At 35.5% G+C, this 15,058-nt stretch overlaps 1 long non-coding RNA gene across 2 annotated transcripts; it reads right to left on the bottom strand.

Annotated features, from left to right (window-relative positions):
* Positions 1–2,034: 2,034 nt before the first annotated feature.
* On the bottom strand, positions 2,035–5,409 carry LOC110111312. Of its 2 annotated transcripts, none has more exons than XR_003701057.1 (2): positions 3,603–3,665; positions 2,035–2,691 (listed from the first exon to the last, which is right to left on the bottom strand). It is a non-coding gene; the product is annotated as an uncharacterized LOC110111312 (long non-coding RNA). The 2 variants fall into 2 exon arrangements; XR_002304850.2 differs by lacking the exon at positions 2,035–2,691 and adding an exon at positions 3,156–3,485 and having other exon boundaries at positions 3,603–5,409.
* Between the last annotated feature and the right edge of the window lie 9,649 nt (positions 5,410–15,058).

Below are 15,058 nucleotides of genomic sequence, written 5' to 3'. Positions count from 1 at the left end.
TGTGCCTTCAAACACGACAAGCTCGTTTGGAAAAGCAATGGTGTTAACAAAAACCACAAAAATCCTTCCACCAACTACAACCCTCTTCGTAGCTAGGGTTTCTGGCTGAGACATCCTCTCAAAATTAGAAATCCTCTTATGATGAGGATTTTCAGTAGTGGTAGCCCGCTTCGTTGACAGATGCGTGCGAGGTGCAGTGGTTCTAGCAGAAAGAGCTCTCCTGGCAGACCCTTCATAATCCATGATGAACATTGGAATATTAGCAGCCCTTGCAGTAGTTGTAGACAATTTTACCCCACCAAATTAGATGGTGGCTCTAGTATTGCCAATATTGATGACAATATTAGTTAGCTAAATGCTAGCGCCTCGTCCCAACTGGACAATAACAAGAGTGTTCTGCAGATGAATCACCTTAACTAAAAGAGGGTTTTGTGCGTATCAATTATATCATATTGATTTATCGCTCAAGGTTTTGAAACTGTTGTGGAACATGTTGGCTCTAACCATGATCGTAATATAATTATTTTATTTAAAGGAAAAACAACCCGGTCAAAGGGTCCCGATCATAATCGTTTACCTGTGGTGTCATTTGGCAACAAAACTATCGATTAGAGGACAAGTGTCACATCCTTACTAGTAAAAAAATGATTGAAAATGAATCCTAGTGATATTTTTGATAAGACATTTGTTCTTTGTGAGCTAAAATGATTTTCAAATTTGTCCACCTTGCAAACTATTGTGGAGGGTGGATGTGTACTTTGTTTAAAGCATTTTTGTGATTTATTTCAATTTTAAATATTTAGATTTTGGTTTTTTTTTTTTTTTTAATTTTCATGTGCGTTTTGGAGGCATTTGAATATTTAGGGTCCCCTCCGATTTAGATCTTCCATCAATACAGCCATTATTGAAGTATTTATGGGAAATTTTATTTTGTTGGTTGAACAATGTTAACTTTATTTACTTGCCGATAAATGATTGGGTTCATTGTTAGTTTATACTTCTATTAATGAGTTTTCCTTGTAATAAACTAGAGAAAAGTGTGTATAATAGGTGTCGGGCGACACCACGGCCGTAGTCTTCAATCCCATCACACCAAAAAAAGGTGTGCATGGGACTTCTGTAGTACATGTTTGAAATGCACAGTTCTTTTCTCGCAGGCGTTTAAGCACATGTATGAGTACTTAGAGTTGTCCGCGTCATGTTAGAAAAAAGCGTGTAAAGCGCATCCCCGCCTCGCCCCAAATATCGCGCCGAATTCCCTCCCACCAAGCTAGAGAAAAATGTGTATATGTGATTTTTTCGGTACGCCGCAAGCGCCAAAAATAGGATTTGAGGATTTTCTGGGTTAGAAATCATTATACCTGAGCGAGTGTCAGCAGTGATGTCGGCGCGAAAATCAGAATAAAAGATTCTTCTTTTTTCTATTTTTCTCTATTTGCTTTTTTTATTATCTTCTTTTTTTTAAATTGTACTAATAAAAATAATATTAATATTAATATTAATGGTGATATTAATATTAATATAACTAATTTATAATAGTTAACAATAACAATTGATAGTAATAATCATAGAGGGGTTAGTTTGGTGGGTTATCGTATGAGATGTGAGAGTGCTAGCAGTTTATGTGGAGAAGAAATATTGTGAAAGAAACTTGGGTGAGGGAGGTGCTTGAGTCTATTAATGATAAGGAGAGGCGATAGGTTGCTGTGTAGGTTGGAGAATATGATTGGTTGTTGAAGTTAGCTAGAGGTGTTGAGGGTGTGGGAAGTCAGACCAGATATGCGGCTAGTGTAGAAGGCGTTAGATTTTGGGTACTGTTGATACTTCGAAAACAACGACGAAGTCCGTTTCACGATAGGACGTTGTTTGAACAATGTTGTGCATCGATTTCGGAAGTTGGTAGTCAATTTCGGCAGTTTTTGTTTGATTTGATTGTAAGGTGGTTCCACATAGGCAAATTCGACTTTCTGATTGCAACAGCGCAGTCCGTTTGGCAATCGGATATTATTTGACCTTTCAAGTGACAAGCTACGCTAACACTTAAATCGCCGATTATTCCACCTTTTGTGCGTATTTTAATATATGGGTCAACATCCAGTCATACAATATTGAAACCATAGCTCACATGTGGTTGGACTATGAAACACTAACGTCAATAAGAGATTATATTACAGAAATTTGGAAAATAGAAACCATCGATAAAATAAGACATGCATTACACATAAAGAACATCGTTGAAGGATAATTTATGGTATACACACAAATAAGCAGATGATGTTCCAGAGGCATGCATGAATGCACATACGGACTATATAAACACAGTAATGTTAAAATCAAGAACAAATATCATTTAAAATATCAAATTTTATTTTAAATTATTTTAAAAATTGTATTCTAAATGCTCATCACACAAAAAAGAATCAACTGATTGTTTCAGCAAGCAGCATTCATTGGTGTGCACCAATGGTCATAGCCTGCTCCAGCCACAAATCTTCTAGAGCTAAAAGGGCGTTAGAACAGCCGTCCTGACATCCATGCAATGACGTTTGCAAGGCTTGGCCATGTTGAAGTGTCCATGAGACAATTTCCTACCACAATGTTTTTCTCTCAAAGAAAGAAATTTTAAACATGTTTTGTGCATGTTCGAATCATGTAGAAGACACATCAATATCCCACACCAACAGAAGAGGCCTGTTAAAGTGTCAATAATTGCCAACAGGATGAATTCAAGGAGCAAAAAAGATAATATGCAGAATAAAAAGACAATGGTAGGAGTAGACATGAGTAAATAGAAAGATAATGAGATTGATATCAATCCAATTATGTTAGAGTTGCCACTGTTTTGTTTCAAAAATGTGTCCATAATGTGTGGACATTTACGAAGTTCCATAATTCTCAAGATGTACGGAAAAGGCAACACTATATATTTCTGGAGTATGCAAAGGGAAATATACTATATTTGATATATGATTGGAACTAAATTGTAAACAATTTCAACCCCATGAGTTTACATATGCCAAACAAAGCCGTCAAATATACCATCAATACTAACAAAGCACTCCACCACTACTTCACTGAAAAAGGATGCTTCCTCGCATGACTACAAGAGTAATAAACTGTTAACTATCCACCACTTATGTGTTACTAGTAAACAATCCATTCAATTTCTCTCTTCTTAGTAGTATTAAATGAAAACATTAAATAACTTCTAACCAGGGACTTATTTAAACGACATTCTTCAACTTCTAAAGTTGGATCTGAATGCCTGCCTTACCAATTATACTATTTTAACTATAAGCCATCTAGTGACATCAAAACGAATGTGCATTTGCTAATATACACAAAAACAAATGAACTTTATATTTGATTTGTTTATCTTCTGAAGAAAGTTTACTATTTATATTTTATCACACAATACCATAACTTTTTGCAATTCATATAGCTACATGTGATAAATTCCGCAGCTAGCAACTCAAATAAGAACGCTGCATGACAAGTTTGAGAAATATAAGCTTGGTAATAGGAAGAATCAATTATTCAGTATGACGTTATGAAATGAATGATAGCATAAACATGGAAACATACTCATATTTAAGACGCACCTATTTTTCTGTGATTCATTTCAAGGATCCTGCACGTATGTTGCAAGAATTAAATGTAGAAGCAAAATTCATAAACAAACTCAAAATAAATCAACATAAAGAACAGAAATAATATAGAGGAGAAAAAAAAACACTTGAAGAGAATCATCAAGACAAGTGATAAGTTGGCAAATAGAATGCACTAACAGTAAGAAAGCGAAGTAAGATTTTCTTCCCCAGCATTGAACTAAAATAACTTCAAGCATTAACAATTAAGAAACTTCGAACACATGTTTCAGTTAATATAATGGCTCCGAGCATTACAGACCTTTTGACTGCACTAACTTTGGGGTGCTGGCTTTCACATCAATAGATAGCTATGCGACTTTGGTTTTTAGGAGAGAACAGCAAGCATAGACTTTCAATAACTATTACAAGTTAACCCAATTTTAGAACTTCGGGTTTGTGGGTGTATCATATTCCATTGACCATTCAGTTATCGGAATATTAAAAGCTCTTGTTGGCTAAAGCTAACTCAACAAATCAAACACTGACTTCCAGACAGAAAAAACTACACATCACCAAAACATGCATCCAGGGCCTATAAAGCTCCACTAAAGAAGCCAACATTGATTAGAAAAACCGCAACCAAGATGACCTAATTCAGCAAACAGCTCACCTAAAAGGCTATTTTTTGTTGATTTCCAGCACATCAAGGCCTTTGCTACACCAAAAGCGGCAACAATGAAGGGGGATGCAGCCACTCATGCTTATTCCTTGAATACTTTCATTTCAAGGGGATACAGAAATTCCCAAGGAATAGAATAATGGTAGTTTCAAATTGCTAACTGAAGCAACCATTCCTTGTTTCGAATTTTGAAAACAATTATTAGATATGTAGTTAGTTTTTTAACAAGTATATTCCCACACATTTCAAGCATATCCAATGGATGCTTCCCTCAACTAAACTATAATTAGGAAACTATTAAAACTATTTCACCTTAGAATTATGATCTTGAAATAATCTCTTCATCATAGAATCGATTCTTTCTATCAACCCAATTATCCCCTCTTTTATGTCACTCGAACTAAGTATATTCACACTAATGAACATGAATTAGATCCCAAAACCAAAAACTTTTAGTCTCGCTTCCTCACTGTTCAACAAATCTCCACATAAAAACAATTTAATATACAATCCAATTTCATCAAAGACTAGCCCTTCTCTAGAACCTCTACCATTTGGAAATTAACTCACCCTTCCTAATCCAAAACAACTGAAATATAAAAAAAAACATCTGTTGGTGTAATTTTTTCATCCTCAATAGAAGGGAATATTTTATGATCAAGCACGTCTTAGAAAATAATATATTACCCTGAATGATAAAAATATTATTTTAATATATTCTTAATAACAGAATTTGCATTTATATTTTACCAGAGTCTTTTAACTACTTGATATATTTGATCGAATATGATTTTTTTTAGTTTGGGGTACAAGTTCGTGGGCTCCGAAAATTTGTGCCCCATCCTCCCCTCCGCGCTTTCGCTTTTTGCTATCGGGGGGGAATTTTAATGGATTAAGTTCCGGGGAAAATTTTAGGAAGACAGATTGGGATTGTAGGTAAGACACACCCAAAAATTTCGTCCTCATTTTGCGAGGATTTTATGATCTGAGTTCTAGTTTCTTATAGGCGCAAGCCCCTATAGTTAATTACGCTGCCGATCACGAGAGAGAACTTTCGATTAAGGCTAATCGTCAATGAATATGTCATATCTGTATATACGCGATATCAGACATATAGTAGCAGCATGGATTGAGGTGCTTAAAATTTTGATATTTAAAACTGAAAATTGCACCAACTTACACTTAAAGCGGATGGTGGGGGCGGGGGAGCGATGATGAGCCGATCAAGATCCCATGGTTCCGTCATCCCAGGCCATTGTGGTCCCTAGTTTACTGAGTTAGAGGAGGTAGTCGACCCAACCTAAAAGAAGGATCCTTGTTAGCAGCCATGGGTTGCGTCGTCCTAAGGTACCTCATAGACCTGAGGTGAGCATTTGTCTAAGGGGACAAATTTGAATCCACCTTAGCTAACAAAGGGCTTCGTGTCTTATCAAGCATATCCTATTGATTCATTGCTCAATGATTTGATGTCATTTGGGAGCATACAGGCGTTGACCATGACCGTAATATAATGATGTCATTTTGGGGTGAATCACTTAGTTCAGAGGGTCCCTTTCATAATCATTTACCTGTGGAGCCATTTAACGGTGATACCATTTGTGTAGTATCATTTGATTGCAAAACCACCGGTTAGAAGACATGTGTTACGTCCTTCCTAACAAGAGATAGATTGAGAATGAATCATAGTGATATTTTTTACTAGACATTAGCTCTTTATGAGCTCGAGTAGTTTAAAAATTTGTCCACCTCGGCAAACCTTTACGGAGGGTGGAATTATATTTGTTGTAAGTATTTTATGATTTATTTAAATTTAAATATCTTGAAGATATTTTTTTAAAATTTTGGATTTTATGGGCATTTCAAAATATATAATCCCCTCCGGTTGAGATAAACATTCAACATGGTCATCACCAGAGTATTTATAATTATTTTGTTTTGTTGATGAATCTTATCGACTTTGTCTACTCGCTGACAGAAGATCGGGTTCGAATCTAAATTTATATCATAACCCGCGGGACACTCTCAGATGTCACATGTGTACTTACAATGCGCTTACTAGTGCATACACAGGTATATGCCATTAGATGCATTTCATACTATGCATTCATGTGTGTGAACAATAGTACTTTTGAAATGCAATTGTGATGTCAAATGGCACACTAGAGTGAAACATTCTACTCATGCAGAAAGTTCTTTCAATATGCAACCATAATGTTAGATGACATGCATGGTTCTATAAGTTGCGACATACACATATGCAACATATAATCATATAAATGCAATGTGTATATGAGGGGCATTTTTAGAACATTCATATGCAATGAAAAGGGACATCTGACTGCATAGGTGATAATTGTTGTGCGGGGTCTTATCATGGGCTTTATTGACACCTTCTGTCTGCTCATACGAACGTTGCAAATCCGGTGGCGTGGCATTACACCTCATTAGCATGTGGCTTTGACTACTGATTCCCTGTTTTTACTTATAGGTGAATTGTAGCGTTATCACCTGATTGCCACAAGATATCTCATTGTTCTAATGTAGACTCTCTTTTCCCATTCACCGGGAGATTGGATTTATAAATCAACTGACCTTTGTTCGGATTGGGTAAACACATCTATACGACATGAGGTCGTTTGGTGATAGATGATGTATCACAAGCTTGTGGGAACAAAGGCTCAGTCAGTGCATTATTATACTGCTTTGTCTCCAATTTGTCACGATCTTGTAACCTTTAGTTGGTCGCTTATCAGTTGATATCTCTACACTGCTAAGGGTGCGCTTCATGACATTCTGGGAGGACTCGTCCTACATGAATTTAGGTAGTACTAATTTGAGAATATTGAAGAATTCTTTTACATGATTTTGGAATAGTGTGCCTGAAAGTACTACTTCCGAGGTGTCTTAATTCTTGAAAGTGAATGCATAATAGCAGTGTTGTTATTTCTTAGGATATGAAATTCATTTTATTCCCGGCTCTTCAAAATATTTATCTATTATGCTATAAAATCTGCCTTAGAGGAATAGAAATCAAATAAGGGTATGTATTCCAATTACCATTACTGGAACTCTCTCTTCCACATGCTTAAGATCCTCCTTAGGGAGAATCACCAATGATTTTTTATCAGGTTTCTGAGTAATAAAGCTCCTCATAAAGCTTATAAGCATAAATGTTTTTCCACATCCTAGGCATGAGCAAGGATGTGTCCACCTAGTTCTTCTGCCATAATATTTTTGACAAGGAATTTGAAGCCCTCTAATTGATGTGGCTTCATCAGCTTCTTATGCCTCAGATCAATACCAAGATCAATTGCAGCATCTCAATCATCGATGTTGTAGGTGTTTGTAGGAGAGGAGTATTGTTGTGCATATTCATCACTGGTCGTTAGTCACTTGGGTAGATTCATATACTCATCTGCATACTGACACTGACTATTGCATGTTGTTGATTGTAGGCACATATCTCCAACAACTGTTTGTATGTGTCGTATGTACTTGTGTCCACAGAGGATTCATAGTACTCATGATATACCCACTATCGTTATCCATAAGTATCATATCAACTATCACTGCTTGCAGGGGATGTTCATGTTCACTATAATCTGTTGATCGTACTTGTAGGAGAGCCGTTGCACTTGCATACTATCCACCTTCACCATTTATATGTGGACGGGTATATACTTATTTACAATGACATATCACCCTTCATCAATTGCCAATGTCTGTATTTCAATCTACAGATGTTGTTGCTTGTTGTTGGAATTTCATTACTGCATGTGGAAGACATCAATGAATTATGTCACTCGCTATTATTGCTTGCAACTGCTGTATATTTGATCTCGTAAGGGCTACTGTAGTGGTTTGTTACATTCATTAGCATCAGCTGTTGTGTACCATACATTACAGTATCGACGATTGACACTTGTTTGTGATTATTTGGAAACTGTGAATTGACTGTTGTTCATTATCTGTATGCATCGAGGTCCTGTCTGTCACAAGTCCCTAGCTTGTTGATTTATATTTATTTGAATAGTCAAATTTATCATTTGTCATTTAAATTGTTATCTTGCATTTATATTTTAAGTTAATTGTGCATTTTAGCATTTTTGGGATCTGTTTCCTGCTGCTCAATTCAATTACCATGTTTGTTCAGTTCAGAATCAATTCTCAGCACTATCGTTCAAGTTTTATACATTTCTGTTCAAGTACAAGCCCTTTATATTGCTGCTCAAAGTCTTCTTGTTGTTCAAGTTCTATGTACTTCAGTTTGAATTTTGGCAGCATCCCGACATATCCCCCATTTGGGGAAAATGTAGTTGGGCCTTCCCACCATGCTATAAGAGCGTGTATGGTAGGTGTCCGTAGACACCACAACCGTAGTCTTCAATCCCACTATGCTACAAGAGCGTGTAAGGGTCTTCAAGGTATCACCTGTCTGCTCAGTTTGAGTCTGGTTACCTGCTTTTCATTCAAGTTCCATGTGCATTTATTTAAGTTCTACATTTGTGCAAGTACAGGTTCTCTATTTTGCTGAAAATTTTGACAACATCCCAACATATCCCCCATTTGGGGGAAATGTGATGAGCTGGGTCTTCCCACCAAGCTACAAATACGTGTATGCGGTTTTCAAAATACCTGCTAAAAATGCACAGTTTTCTTTCCTTGCAGGCAATGAGGCGCATACAGATACTTAAGTTTGTCAGCACCAAACTACAAGAGCGAGTACAGGGCCTACCCACCTCGTCATATGTGTCGCATCGGATTCTCTCTTACTGTGCTACAAGAGCACGTATAGGGGTTAACCGGCGCATCACGCGCGTCAAAGACGGGATTTGAAACTATATACCTTGCGTAGTAGTGTCAGCAGTGCTAATGTCGAGGTCGAAAATTGTATTAGTGGTGTTGGCACGCATATTAAGGCAAGAGAGGAGTCTTTTCTTTCTCTTTTTTTCTTAATTTAAATTAATGATTATTAATAATACTTAATTATAATTAAAATATTTAATTGCAATTAATCTTAATTAATTATAGCTAATTGATAATAATAATTAACTATAATTAAAGATAATTAATTACAATAAATTGCAATTAATGATTATTATTAATAATTCAATATAATTAAAATAATTAATTACAATTAAATTTAATTAATTATAGCTAATTATTAATAATAATAATTAACTATAACTAAAGATAATTAACATAATTAAAATAATAAATTTTAGTTAGCATAATTAATGATTATTATTAATGATTAATAATAATAATTAAATAATTAATTATAATTAATTTTACTTAATTATAGCTAATTAATAATAATAATTAACTAAAATCAAAGATAATCACTTAGCCCGTAATTATTATAATTATGAATGACAACTGAGTTGCCTGTCCTATACAACCAATTACATTTTTTTAACAGACAAAGCCTTTAGGTCTTTAAGCTTTAATTTCTAGATATATCCAGGGCTTCACTAAGGGGTTTATCCTTCTGGTCCCCGTTGTAACTGTGTCTCATAGGCCTACAACACTTTCTAAGTCTATTAATTACATTTAAAATGCAAAAAGACAAACATGTAAAAAGGGGATTAATAAACATATAATATATAAGACAAATATTCCAAACATGTCCGGCACTTAATGTGTCAGGCCCTATTTTTTATCCTATTGATTTTGCCCCTTTTGTGTATTTTAAACAACACCTACAAGCAAACAACATTAGATAATCAAGATTTTTACCCCCTCTTGAACATAGCCACCTGCAAAAAAGCATATATATTTTTATCTTAACTAGTTAAGAGCAAGTGCTTACAACGCAGACAATCTAATAAGTCTCACTCCAAACACAACAATCATATACACAAAAAAGGAAAAATCAAAATTCTAAGATGCCTATGGGTTGTGCATTTAAGTGTATACTGGCTTGTGTGGTATATCACACAATGAATGTGTGCTTTATTTCAATTTTGGTATAGAAAGATATTTAATTTTTAATTCAAGTGGTTGTTCCACTTTAAGTTGTCTTAACACTTAAAAGATTTTAAGTGATTTTTAAGGTTTCATATTTAGGAGAGTACTGAAGAACCCATAGAGTAATCACTATTTGCTTTGAGATAAGTCAGTTACTTATAGTATCCTAAGATCCAATAACATAAGCATTCAATCTTGTGGGGTGAGATGAAGCATTCATTGCATCAAGATGAAACTAGATAAATTTTATGTATTTTATTAAAGGACTCTTAGTGTTAGGATAAGAAAGATGTTTGCCAGATAGGATAAGAGAAATTTGTCTAAGGACTTTGTGAAATTCACCTAATTGGGTGAGATAAACTTCAAGAGAGAGAGACTCCTAAAAGGCATCTAAAGGTTATATTTTAAATATCATAAAAAAGAAAAATCATTTATTTTGATCAAATGATAGGATGCCTAGAGTTTGGGTCCAGAATGAGAATATTATCTATTTGATTTGGGCCAAATAGATAGACTTTGGCTTTGAGAAAAAAAATTCTGTGTTGGAATTGGGTCTAAAAGAAAGCCAAGACTTAGAAACTTAAGGCTAAAGATCGTTTACATAATGAAGAATTAAGTAAACGAAGATAATGAAACACCTAATGCTTTAAAGCTAAGGTGAAAGGAATCTTATAGCTTTTAGGCTAAGGGGGGGAGACTTTCCTATAACCTTGAAGCTAAGGGATGAGGAAAATTCCATTTAGCTTTGGAGCTAAAGAGAATAAAATCAAACTTATAGCTTTCAAGATAATGGTTAAGTGAGAATCCCTATCTTTGAGGTTGAGAAAAATAAGAATGAACTTATAGCTTTCGGGCTAAGGATTATAGGGAGTTCTCTTTATCCTTGTAGCTAAGGAGAAATAGATGATTTCCTACGGATTTAAGGCCAAGGAGTTGGGACGTTTCTAGGACTTTTGGAGTTCATAAAAATGAGGGAAGATTTGTAGAGCTTAGTACTACAAATCAAGAAGATTTTTTTGGAATTTTTGTATTCAAAGGGAGAAGATCATTTGCTTAATTTGGGCCAAGAAAATGAAAGTTGTTAGGATTTTAAGTCTTTTGTTTGAACGGAAGGAGTTTGGTGACCTTTGAGGGAGAAAGATGACTAACCTGTAGGTGAAGTTTATAGGAGATTTCTATGGCTTTCTAGACCTATAGGAATGAGGAGTAGTTTATAACTTAGAGGTTATAAATCAAGAAGATTTTTTTAATTTTTGTGCTCAAAGAAAGAGATTCTCATTCACTTACTTTTTGTTAAGCAAGTAGACGTGGCAAGGATTTGAGTCCTAACTTGAAGTGAGGATCTTTTATTGATTTTGGGTTCAACAAGAAAACCAACTAGACTTAAAATTTGATCTGAAGAATTTCAAATTACTCTTTTGAACTCCTAGAGAGCATTTAGAAATCTCTTAGGAGCATCCAAAAAGACATCATGGGGATTAAAGAGCTTCCTACGACTTTTAGGCTAAGGAAAATCATAGATTTTCTATAATTTTTTAATTCAAGAAAAAAGGAAATGGAATGCGCAACTTAGGGGAGGTTATTTGAACATCTAATGTTCAAAGAGAGATTCATAAGCCTAATTTGGAGCTAAAAAAATGAAGAAGACTAGGATTTGGGTCCTATATCCAAGGGATCATTTATTAGTTTTGGATTCAACAAATGAGCTAAGAGAATTCAGGATTTGATCCTAAGATTCAAGAGTTTATGACATGATGTGTTTAGGACTTCAAGGAATTCCAAAATAACATACGCAAAAAAGGCTAAGATAACTCCTAAAGGATGCTAGAATTCATGTAATGGGAAAGGCCTGGGAGTCTCCAAAAGAAAGATAAGGTATGACTTATGGGCCTTTGAGGGCCTAGAGAATACGACAAACTAGTCTCACAAACACCTAGAATTAGATGACCATATTCATGAATATTACAAATTTTAGATAGTGCTGAACCTAGCAAGGGGCCTATGACATGCATCTTCTTTTAAGTGTGTGCAAGTCAATTCAAACTCTAACATCATGCAATTTTTTTAGTCAAGTGCATTGCTAGAAATTTTGAGCTTAATGGCTGCAAAACCTAGGTTTTATTGTAAGCAACGGATGGGGTCCAATATGAATGTGAATTCATGCCTTTGAGAGTCGTTGAATACTAGAATAATGACCCTATGCACCTAACTATTTCCTTAGGCTCGCACATGAAAGCAAGCATATGAAAATCGTAGGATTTCCACCATTTTGTGGAGAGGACAACAACATGGGATTATTTTTTAGCTTGGAAAAATGTAAAGCGGGCGTTTATAAGGGCCTAATGGCTTGGGAGGGTCAACCACGCATCCAAAGTGCAGATAGACCTAGATTTCCTAAGTTTATGGGTTCTTATCTTGCCAAAACCAATGTATGAAGGTTCTGGCCATAGCAACTTTATCTAGAAGAGATAAAGGCGACTAAAATGAGCAAAATCTCATTGTCTAAGCTAGCTCAAATGTCGTTGCCATCACGAACTTGTTGGAGTCAATGATAAAAGATGGAAAAAGCTCTCCACTACCACTTGGTTGTAGAGGATGCAAGCTACAACAACTTCCTTCTTGCTCTTAGTTTTGGGAGAATGACAGAAGCAGAAGATGCTCCTATCGCCCAATTGAGAGAGGAAAAAGATAGCTCCTCGATTTGGAGAGGTCGCACACAAGAGGAAAACTTCACTAGCCGCTCGATCCTTGCTCAATCTGTCTCCAGCACATGCACAGAAGCACCCACAACCATTTGTTCCTTGCTCGGTTTGGCCTAGAAATGTGATAAGGAACCTTCTCGCTTGCTCCCTCTCCCGCCCAACTTCCTCCAAATGCAAGCACGTGAATCGCCAGATGCTCGGCTCTCCACAAACGAACAGCAGCTTTCATTCTTGCTCTTTGTTCATCTTGGTCACTCATAGAAAGCACGAAAGAAAGGAACAAATGATCCTCCCTCTCTCTCTCTCAATATGCCCGAAATTGAAAGTCCTTCCCTCTCCTTTTGCTCTCTGGCTCACGTGAATAGACCCTCAGCCCACTACAGCTAACATAAATCGTAGAAATATTAGGTTCGGACAGGCGAAAGAGCTCTCCAGTTTTAAGGTAATCGGAGTTGTTGGATTGAATTTCTTGATTTGGAAGGTCAATTGGGTTTAAATTGAATCAATTAAGCTTGAATTGAGTTTGAATTGAGTTTGATTTGGATCAATTTGAGTCGATCTAATTTAATTTGGGTTTAATTAAGCTTGATTTGGGTTCGATTTGAGTTTAAATGAGCTGATCGAACTCAATCAGGCCTAGTCGGGTCAACACATATCAACACCATCCTACCCAATCCTCTAAAAAATAGCGAAACCAATTTAAGCTGCATAGTTCATTACAAGTCCACATTTTGTATAAAGTCTACAAAATGACTGCTCAAACACCATTTTCCTAAAGATCAGAATAGTTGAATTTCCTCTAGACCATTATGGCTAAAGATTCTATAATAACCGGTTTAGCCGGCCGGTTCACGACCAACCCTTTTAATCCCGCAAAACAGAAGGGGCGGTTTTGCGAACAAAACATAAGGGTAGAACAGTGTAGGCGGAACCTAACTCGTGCGAGGAGGAATTTGAAGATCCGTTTTGCCATTTTTAGCAATCAATCATATTGGAGGATAAAAATCTTCAACTCCTTATTGCTAAAGAAGCAGATATTTGGGAGGAAATGATGGTAAACGAAAAGAACGACCAAGAGGAAGGAGGTTTGTTAATTTTTTCTTTCCTTCTTTGTATAATTTATCTTGTTTTATTTCATCTAAAACTGGAGATACTTATCATAGAGAAAAAGGAAGGAATTGAAGGCAAGGGGAACGAATTTGGGTGTGAAGGAAGAAGGAATTAGACTTTGAAAATTTCATCTTAAAAAAAGGTAAGTGATCAATTTAAAAGTATGTTTCAACTCTTGTTCTTTATTGATATATAATGAGAAATATATTTTAAATTAGATTGAAAGAATCCAAGTGATATAGGCCTTGGTTGGCGCTAGAGGAAGGAAAATTTGTGAGAAAGAAAGGAAATTGTGGAGTAAAGTTTTTATAAGAAATCAAATGTCTATCTATTCATTTAATTGATATTTCATATTAGTTAAATTGTTATATTCTTGTGAATAGTTAACAGTTTCCAAAACTGCCCGAATATTGGAAGAAGAAATAAAGTGGGTATTTTCATAATTTTATTTATTGTATTCTTTTCTATAAAATTGTAGAAGAAAAATATTACATAAACATTTAAGACTCATGAATTACTTTATAATTACTACTTATGAAATAAGAAATATATATACAAGTATACATGTATGTGAAAGAAATTGTATATAAAAAAAATGCATATAAGAAAAATATCAAAGATATAAATTCTATACACATGTATTGATAGAGATATGTGCATCAAAAGTAGATATATGAATGAACACTACGGGAAAACACGTGAATACCGGCGGAGTTTCCGGCGGATTTTTTTAGACGGTAATAAACGGCGTACTCACCGACGGATTTGTTCGACATAAGGCTTGCGTCAACATTACCGGCGGAACATACGTCGGCAATTCACCGACGCCGTGTCCGCCGGAAAACCCGACGGTATAGGGATGCCTGAACCATTTCCGTCGCATGTTACGGCGGAACTATTCTGGCTTATGGTTCCGGCGGATAGTACGCCGCCTTATTTAAACTCAACGAAAAAAAAAAACGGAGAGTATATGTCAGAAATTATACCGACGGCAATATTAAAATTAC

The sequence above is a fragment of the Dendrobium catenatum genome, unplaced genomic scaffold (assembly GCF_001605985.2).
Source record: "Dendrobium catenatum unplaced genomic scaffold, ASM160598v2 fragScaff_scaffold_665, whole genome shotgun sequence".
In the NCBI taxonomy this organism is placed as follows: Eukaryota; Viridiplantae; Streptophyta; class Magnoliopsida; order Asparagales; family Orchidaceae; genus Dendrobium; species Dendrobium catenatum.
This window is presented reverse-complemented; position numbering and strand designations above follow the sequence as displayed.